We start from the raw sequence: 9,407 nt of genomic DNA, 5'->3' as shown, positions 1-9,407 counted from the left end.
AAACTCTACTAACATTTGCAGAAAGACATTATTTTTTATTAGGAAAAAATAGCTCTGAGAAACATAGTGGCAGCCGCAAGAACCAGGTACATTTTATAGCATTAAATAACTTGCAAATTTTCAGACACACTGTTGTGGTTTTCTCCTCAGAGTTATTATCTTGGAGTAATGGAACAGCCTCTTGCCTTAAAATATGGAAAGTCCTACATGACAAAAGGCTTACATTTCAATTACTGGCTTCATTTACCCATAGGAAGCAAACATTTGAATATCAAATATCTGCAGTGTGCTTCCAAGTGCTGGTTGAAACTTTTTGAAAACCACTGTATTAGAAATATTTACTGTCTAAAATAAGTGTATCAAGATTGCAATGCCAATTCTTTTTGCTTTTTCTCTTTTGGATTTTGAGGAAAACCACATGATGCCTGTATGCATTTGTACCATGTTTCAGAGAGGTTCAATTATCAGATGTTCTCACTGCTTGATTATCTGCCTATCAATGCAATATGTTATCATGGTAGTTTACTGTCATACTGGCTTAAAGAATGCCAAAGCAATTTCTGTCATGACAAATTGCAATAATTTTGCTCTTTGAATAATCAGGCCAGTTAGAACTTTCCTATTATCTTTTCTACTTAAAAATATGAAAATAGAGTATAAATGTAAATAAAGCATCAGCATTTCCAATGATTCACAGCTATTTTCAAGAGCGCATTTTAGGAGGTGGCTTGGGTGAGGAGAAGGAGGGAATTCAAAAGTAACCAACCAAATTTTATTTTATATTGGAAAAGTTAATACAGTATAGTCAAAGATTAAAGCAGACAAAATTGCTGAATTTCCAGCTGCTAAGAATTCTGCAGGATTGCCCTACCTCCCAGGAAAGAAGAAAGCATGGGATATTTAAGGCTTAAGATAGTTATCCAAGTAATTTTGGAGGGGCAGAGTCAGGAAGTTCAAAGTCTCCAGCAATGTCTCAGGATTCTTTTGTGTTTTAGAATGCTGAGTTCCATCTCTGTTTCCAACAGAGACCTTTACTAGCAAGTCATATTTCTTTGCTAAGAAAAACCTGATGAAATGTTATGGTAGCATCCTACAGTCATCATGGAGTGAAAAATTGTTATGGCACAAGGAATGAAATAAACAGTGACAAGCTGTGGAGGAGCTTGTCTTGGGGAAAATAAAAAGAATTCCATTTATGGAAAAATTCAGGCTATTATGTATGAGAGTTGCACTCACGATGGGTGAAAAATCAGTTGACTCGAAGTGTTTATGAATAATCTGTGATACATTAGCTACATTCTTCATTGCACTCCTCTATTCTTAAAAACTGCATTTCATTAAGTGCTGAGTTTATGCAGGTATCTTTTATAATAATGTTTACAAACTAGGATGACATATTAGATCATCCAGACCATATTCTCTCATTCAAGTGTTATGATTCAGTGGATTTTAATTAATTCATTGTACTAATCCATATTACTATGACATTAAAATGTATTTGACACTATGTATATCATAGACATTCAGGGATACTTTTGACATAATATATTTTAACCCTTCTAGATACTGGAATTTCTTTAGTCACGGGAAATAATGGCTACCTTATAAAATTCTCTAAAGTAGATAGGATCCATACACTTCAGTGGAGAGAAAGGCATGTGTTTAAAGCATCTTACCTACAGCTAAATGAAGACATTAATTGAAATGAAAACCTTTTGTTTTGTAGAACCATATCTATATCCATCAACTACTGTGCAGATCAGTCCAAACCAGGTTGTGCCAACCGACCAACCAGCATGTGCAAACTGACTGGCCAGCACAGTCTATGAGGGCTGAGCTCATCCTATCCATAGAAGTCTCTCTCCTTTATTCATGCCACTAAATAATGTTCCTCAAGATGTCTGGAAAAAATTGTCCTTAAGATTCTTCCCCATGACAAATTGTATTGAACCTAATCAACAGGTATATGAGTAACTGAAAGAATTGAAGGGTGAAGAAATGAGAAGACGAGTCTATGATTTCTACCTACCTCACCACTCTGCACCTCACAGTTTTGAATGATAAAGGGATTAAATAGGTAAACAAATTCCCAACAGAGTAGAGAGCTGTATACAAAACCTTAATTTCAATAGGCTTTGAATCAGACTCTTATATATGGGTTGATATGCATTATTGCCCAGGCATTTATTCCCAGAAATGCCCAGTTTTACGCAATAAAGACCTCATTCTTTCAAAAGGGGAACTTCACCTGCATTTTACCAACATTTGAGAGAAATGCAAATTGGGAAACTGAAAACCAGACAACTCAACATCTATTAATAAAGCTACAGGACTATTTATATCTAACCTGAATGCTGCACTTGTATAGCAATTTTCTTGAATTCAATTTACTGCACTTAACATGTTTCTGTGAATTTGTAATGCACACATATAGGTATGGATACAAATAACTACTTTGGAGTATTAAACGATACTGGCCATATAAAATGAAAATAGTTCTTTAAGCCTGGCAGGAATTAGTAGGAGTTGTAGCCCTGAAAAAGACTACATAGTAGTTAGATTTTATGGTCATTATTCCCAGAATAAGATATTGTTATTAAATTTTGCTGATCAGAGCTAGCAGTTTGCTACAGATCAGATTATGATCATTTATGTGTTTATGGGCCAACAAAATTCAGAAGTTAAACACTTCATTAAGTTACAGGGCAAGATTCTCACAGGATGAAATAATGCAGGTATATTAGTTTGCATCCATTTAGGTCAATTAGGTATCTGAGTCCCTGGCATCTAACTTCAGATCAGGGACTTAAAATGCTGCTATTCAAATACCTTCAGACACTAAGCTAATTTCAAGCAGTCCAGAAAACCTTGCAGACTTGCATGTAACTATTTGCTGCCTTTAAAATTAGTGATGAACCAAAAGTCATAAAAATACATTTCATAGCTTTGAACTTTTTTCTAATATATAATTTTCTACCTGGAACTCAGATCCTGATGGACTCTAGATTTTTTTTCAGAAGTCATGACCTTCAACTCTTTTTCCCATTTGACTGGATTTTGGAAAGAGTATTTCAGTAGTGAAATGGAGATTTTTTTTTTTTTCCTAGTTGTCTTAGAAACTAGATCTTGGGACTACTGATATTAAGAACCTGTGAGATGATGTCTTAGCATGAGCTGTCTAAAGCCTCTCTATGATATGAACTGCTGAAAGAGTAAGTCAAGCTCTCACAGTTAAAGATTCACTTGGGATTCTTGAGAAGCCTGTGAAACCATGAAAGGATAATAATGCCAAGAATATTGTGAAATCCTTTGCACCATGAAAACAATAAGAGTTTTGATTTTGTGAGCCAAAACAATGACTGAAATATTTCAGCTTGATTTAACAGGTCTTCACACTTGCCTTTCAAGAAACTGTGGCCAAAACTGCCATAAAAATATGTGTAATATTTGCCACTGGGAGCTAGGAAATGTAATTTGTAACCATTTGTGCCAACTATACTACGTAATATTAAATATGGCTAAAACTAGGCCTAAATGAGAAATAATTTTTCCCCAAAACTGACATTTCAACAAGCCATCCCATTCTTACTCAGGATAAAAGCAGAACCCTATCAAGATTTCTGTGAAAAGTCAAGGTGGAGAAGACATTCCCATTTAGCCCACGGGTTGGAGCAATAATGTCTGAAATGGGAGAGTGACACAGCAGTGACATGAAGCTAGGTTTCCACATCCTAGTTGTTTTTTTTCTTAGGTTGCTGGCCACTCTAAGAACATGACCCAGTCAAAATCTTTTGCAAGGTGAATTGGGCATTTGCAAAGACTTTTGAGGCCATCATGTTTAAGAGAAAGGCCATTGAGAGAAGTCCAACTTAAAAAGCAACTGTGATGGGTTGACGCTGGCTGGACTCCAGGTGCCCACCAAAACCATTCTATCACTCCCCCGCCTGAACTGGACAGAGGGAGAGAAAATATAAAGAAAGACTCATGGATCAAGATAAGGATGGAAAGAGATCACTTACCGATTACCATCACAGGCAAAACAGATTTGACTTGGGGAAATTAATTTAATTTATTACAAATCAAATCAGAGTAGGATAATGAGAAATAAAACCAAATCTTAAAACACCTTCCCCCTACCTCTCCCTTCTTCCTGAGCTTAACTTTGCTCACAATTTTCTCTACCTCCTCCCTGCCAGCAGCACAGGGGGATAGAGAATGGGGGTTGCAGTTAACCTCCATGGGCTGCAGGACACAGTCTGCCTCACCATGGTTTTCACCATGAGCTGCAGGGGAATCTCTGCTCTGGCGCCTGGAGCACCTTCTCCGCCTCCTTCTTCACTGACCTTGGTGTCTGCAGAGTTTGTTTTGGGGAATAAAAATCCAGGTTGATGCAAACACAGACCCACAGTCAGTGAAGAAAGATTTGTTATGTAAACTATTACAGGATCTTGACCCCTACAAATCAATGGGCCCTGACATTATCCACCTGGGGGTGTTGAGAGCTGGCTAATGTCATTGCAAGGCTGATTTCCATAATCTTTGAGAAGTTGTGGAGATCAGGAGATGTCCCATTAGACTGCAAGAAAGCTAATGTCACCCCAATCTACAAGAATCGTTTAAAGAAGGATCCAGGAAACTTTAGGCTCATCAGTCTTACTTCAATTCCTTGGAAAGTTATGGAATGAATTCTCCTGGGGGCTATCACAAGGTAAATGGAGCATGTGATGGGAAAAAGACAGCACAGATTCACCAAGGGCAAATTGTGCTTGACAAACCTGATCATCTTCTATGGCAAAGTAATCTGCTCAGTTGATGTGGGGTGACCAGTGGACACTGTCTACTTGGATTTCTCCAAGGCTTTAATATGGTTCCCCAGAGCCTCCTTCTAGCGAAACATGTGTTAAGGTCTAGACAAGTGGTCTGTGCAGTGGGTGGAGAACTGGCTGACAGGCCACACCCAGAGGGTGGTGGTAAATAGATCTTCAAAAGGCACCCCTGTAACCCCCCTGCTACCAAAACCTTGCCACACAAACCCAATACAGAAATTCAAAGCAACACACCATTATTTGTAAAGGAAATCTGTCAACATTAGCTTTTGTGAGTACCCTTTGCCACACCTAGCACGCTTTTACCTAAGGCCTGATGGGAAAATGGATATCTGTTAAAAGAAAAATACCTGTCAAAAATTACTACGAGCTCCAGCTGAGAGAGCTCTCCAGGATGCCTAGACATTTGTTTTGAGTGAGAAAATAATATAAAACTTATCATGAGAGATGCATACCTTGTGATATTGTGTGATAAAACTCTTTACAACCTATTTTGCAAGTTGAAGCAATCTCTTTTTATTATTAGATAATGTAGATGTTTGTGATGCCAACTGATCTGTGTCTGCAGTCTGAGATGGGAGCAAAACAATTTCTATGCAGCTTATAACCAGCACTGACACTTTGAGCATGCATATGAATGGCCAAGATAGAGCTTCACATGTTCAGAAACATAGTATTTTATTGAAGATTTTGACCCTCCAGGACGTAGGCCTTCCAGGTGTCTCTCTAATGACAATGCTGACAAAAAGGACTTTCTGAAATATTCTGTATTTCATCCCTCCTGTGTTTAATGACAGCCAATCCCAACTCTAACTTCAGATATGGCTACAAAGCTGTCCACAGCAGGTACTGTACTGAAGGCTGCTGAACCAGTGCCACAGTTGCAGCTGGCATTTGGTGGGTATTAAATGACAGATGGCCACAATCTCAACCAGCTACACAGAGCACATTGAAAGAGAGACATATGTCAGTTTACTGTGCTTTGAATCTTGTTAAACACAAAAGACTCTGGGGTTCGGATACCTTCCCTAGGACATGCATTTAAATTAAACCTTTAACAAACAAGAATTGTGAAAACACAAAAGGCTCAGCAGGTCAAAAAATTAAATTGCATCCCAGATCAAAACAATGCAGAAAGCCAAACATCTATGATTATAAAATGAAAGGGATTGGACCAGACTTTTTAGAGCAGAAGGCTTTGAAAGAAAAGGTAATATAAGAAGGTGATAAACAAATAAGCTTTACTTAATTTCTAACATGCTTCTAAAACATATTTAGCTATTTAATTTCTTGACCAACTATATTGCTTAGTGACAGAAAATCCTTACATGCCCTCTTCACATTTAAATAAAGCATCAGAAGAAAAGCTCTCTATTTCCAAACATAGAATCATCTGTCTATATACTGAAAAATCTTTAAGAAAAAGCACTCTTGGGCAGAGGACCTGGGGTATTCTGAAGCCATGGTGCTTGAAGAACTGTTCCTATGGAGACCCCAACAACAGAAGAAATACCAAAAGCCTTTTCCTGCTTGCTTTCTGAATTTAAGCATCATGTTACAGTCTGATATTTGCATGTTCTAACATGTCTTCCAGAGTGATGCTCTGGGCTTTAACATAAAGGATCACAGAATAGGTTCAGGGTGAGCAACAGTGTCCTGTACAACTTTAAAATGGTTATTGTCACATAGAGGGATGGGTGTAGGTGTGATAGACTATACTTTTTTCTTGATGCTTTTTTGCAGTGACCTATAAAACTTCTCATGTAGGGGATACCTACAAAAGCACATCAGTAACATATTTATACATGAACAGGAATAGTCTGCTATAAACTAGAGGGGATTATTGTGCATAAATAGCAAGCCAGGTCTTGATTAGCATACAAGCAAGATGCAAACAACTCATACCCTATACAATATCACAACTATAGAAAAGTGTTTGAATACAGGAAGAAAGCAGTGAAATAATCAGGTTAGTTATTCATTATAGTGTGAAATTAGACCCTCAAACTGTAAGCTTGCAATCAACTGCATGAGTAACTTCACTCCTAAGAATAGTCCCAAGGAAATCAGTGAAACCACTGTACATCTCTCTGCCCATGAGGTGTGCAGGCATTTCCAGGCCCAAAGCTATATTAGTTACAGTACTGAAGTGAAATATAGGTCACAAGAAGTGGAAGAATTTCTGCCAGCATTCCTATCATGGAGACTGTCTCACACACTGAATGATTACATTACCTCTGGGATCTGCTCTCTTCCCCCAAACAAGAGGCCAGACTTTACTGAAGATGCAGAATCTAAAACAGACTTTGAGTAGCTCAAAGATTGGTTTCCATTCTGCTTCACTGTTCAAGCTGAAGGAGCGGTAAACCCCTTCACTACTTGTCCCCATCCTGCCACACATAACTGCGGGAGCCCATGAGACAGACAGATAGGAAATGACACTCTATTTGTATAGACCACAACCACCTAAAGTCTATTTATTAGCCTACAGTATTTTTTTTCTATTTCTGTTAGTTACAGACAGGTTGTTGGTTTGCCGAGAAATTTACTACAATACACATTCATTTCCATCTTCATGGTCTCTAACCCAATGATTTATACTAAAAAGGAAGTGTGCAGTGTGCTTTCGTAGCAGCCTTGATGTGGTGTGATATTGCTAGTTGCCAGTGTTCCCTATACTCTTCAGCAGTTACTTATGCTGTGCTTCAAGTGTGCTGTTGCAGTTCAGAGTGACCAATTTCAAAGAGGAAAAACTCCTAACACAGCAAGCAGAGATACCCTTGGACAGCTTACCTTCAACAATCCTCTTTCTTTAGCTTATTTGCATTTTGCAAAAATGTTTGCTTTACAATTACTGTCTTCCACTTTTTACACTTTCTTCTTTTCCCCCTATGGTCACTCCCTGGAGAATCTCTTCAGATACCCCTAATTAGCCTGCTGCAATTGGTAGCTTTGCAAATTGCCCTGTATCAGTACTCTCAGCTCTTCTCCAAAGGAATTTTGTTTCAGACTGAACAGGAGTGGCTGTGGCAGTCAGTTTCTGCGTGCAGCTGTGAAAATCCAGCCTACTATAACTTTTGTGGTTCATGTTCTTCTTGGAAGAACTGCTTGCTCTACGATGTCAGCTTGCCTTAAAAACTTTCAGAGAACAAAATTTTGGGTACACAGTACAACTCCTTTCCTTTCCAGTGGTCAGATTACAGTCCTTATAGTGTCAACAGCTTTACTTATTTATGTAGATACTCATTCCTTCAAACACAGAGGTCTCAGGCTTAAACTCTTTGAAGGTTTTCAGCATTACTTCAGTCTAATGCCTCACTGAAGATGCCCCTTCAGTGAGGACCAATTCTTCTGCAAAGCTACCTCGCAGCTTCTCCCACCAGAATCAGATTCTACAGACTCCCTCTGAGGTGCACTAACACTAGCAAAAGGCTTCACGGACATTATAGGATGAAATTACTCTTCTCACAGGTGCCACTGGTCTTTGTCTCCTGCTGTTTTCATTGTGTCACCATGCCCAGAAGGTGCATCTAGTATCTCTGTGGTCATCAGACCTTCCCCTTCAATGATGCCTGTGATATTTGCATGTGTGGAGTAGTGCCCCCCCGGGAAACATATGAGATTTAATCTAGCCTTCTTTCTTGAACATGAAATAATTACTTTCTTTTCAGGACACTGAGCAGTATTGAATGTAAAAAATTTTTTATGCTTGGTGTTGGCAACATAATGTGTTGTACTTTTAACTTACTTTGTGTGGCAATTTCATTGCAGCCTTTGCTATAAATTGGCATGATCAGGGTCACACTGAGAAAGACTACATTATAACTGTAGAAGGATTGCAGGAGTTTTTTCCACTAGCTTTCAGTTGGATTTACCTATATGCTCTCAGGCTGAGATTTAATAACTGAAAACAAAAGGTTTGTGAATCACCTTTGTTAGAATTATTTATGTAGAAAATCTTACAAACTTTCACTTATAAAGAAAAATAAAGACGCAGAGTTGCATCATGCAGTTAGTATATGTTGCCAAAGCAACAAAACCAGGTGAACAAAAGAAATAAACACATTTAGTGAGTTTGTCAAATGGCAACTTATTCATTCATTTTAGTATTTTAATTGATACAGTCTGTTGGTTGACATGCTTTAATGTGAACATTTAATTTTCTGTACATTAATCTGTAAATTTATAAGCAAACATATGCTGAAGAAACCATTTCTTTTTATTTGAGTTCAAGGTCTTACCTGAAACTCTTTAAAAACATGTACTAAAACAATTACAACTGAAAACATAAATGTCAGCATGAATTGCTGTAGCTAAAGGTGCTCAAACACTGACCGTGTCGAAGAACATGCAGGTAAAATAATGCAGGTTAGTTAAGCCACAATGATGGATTGCTGAGTTTACGAATACTATGCTGTTATGTGCAAACTACCCTGAAGGTTATTTTTAGAATGCAAAGGGAAGTATTGTTCAGTTGATAAAAGGGTAAACATCTAAGAGCCATATTAAATGTTTTGAAGAAAACATTGTTCTTCATCATGCCTCAGGGAGTTTTGCAGTTATTTTGCTATGAAAGAAGGT

This window comes from Tyto alba, unplaced genomic scaffold (genome assembly GCF_018691265.1).
Source record: "Tyto alba isolate M040663 unplaced genomic scaffold, T.alba_DEE_v4.0 Super-Scaffold_5, whole genome shotgun sequence".
NCBI lineage: Eukaryota > Metazoa > Chordata > Aves > Strigiformes > Tytonidae > Tyto > Tyto alba.
This window is presented reverse-complemented; position numbering follows the sequence as displayed.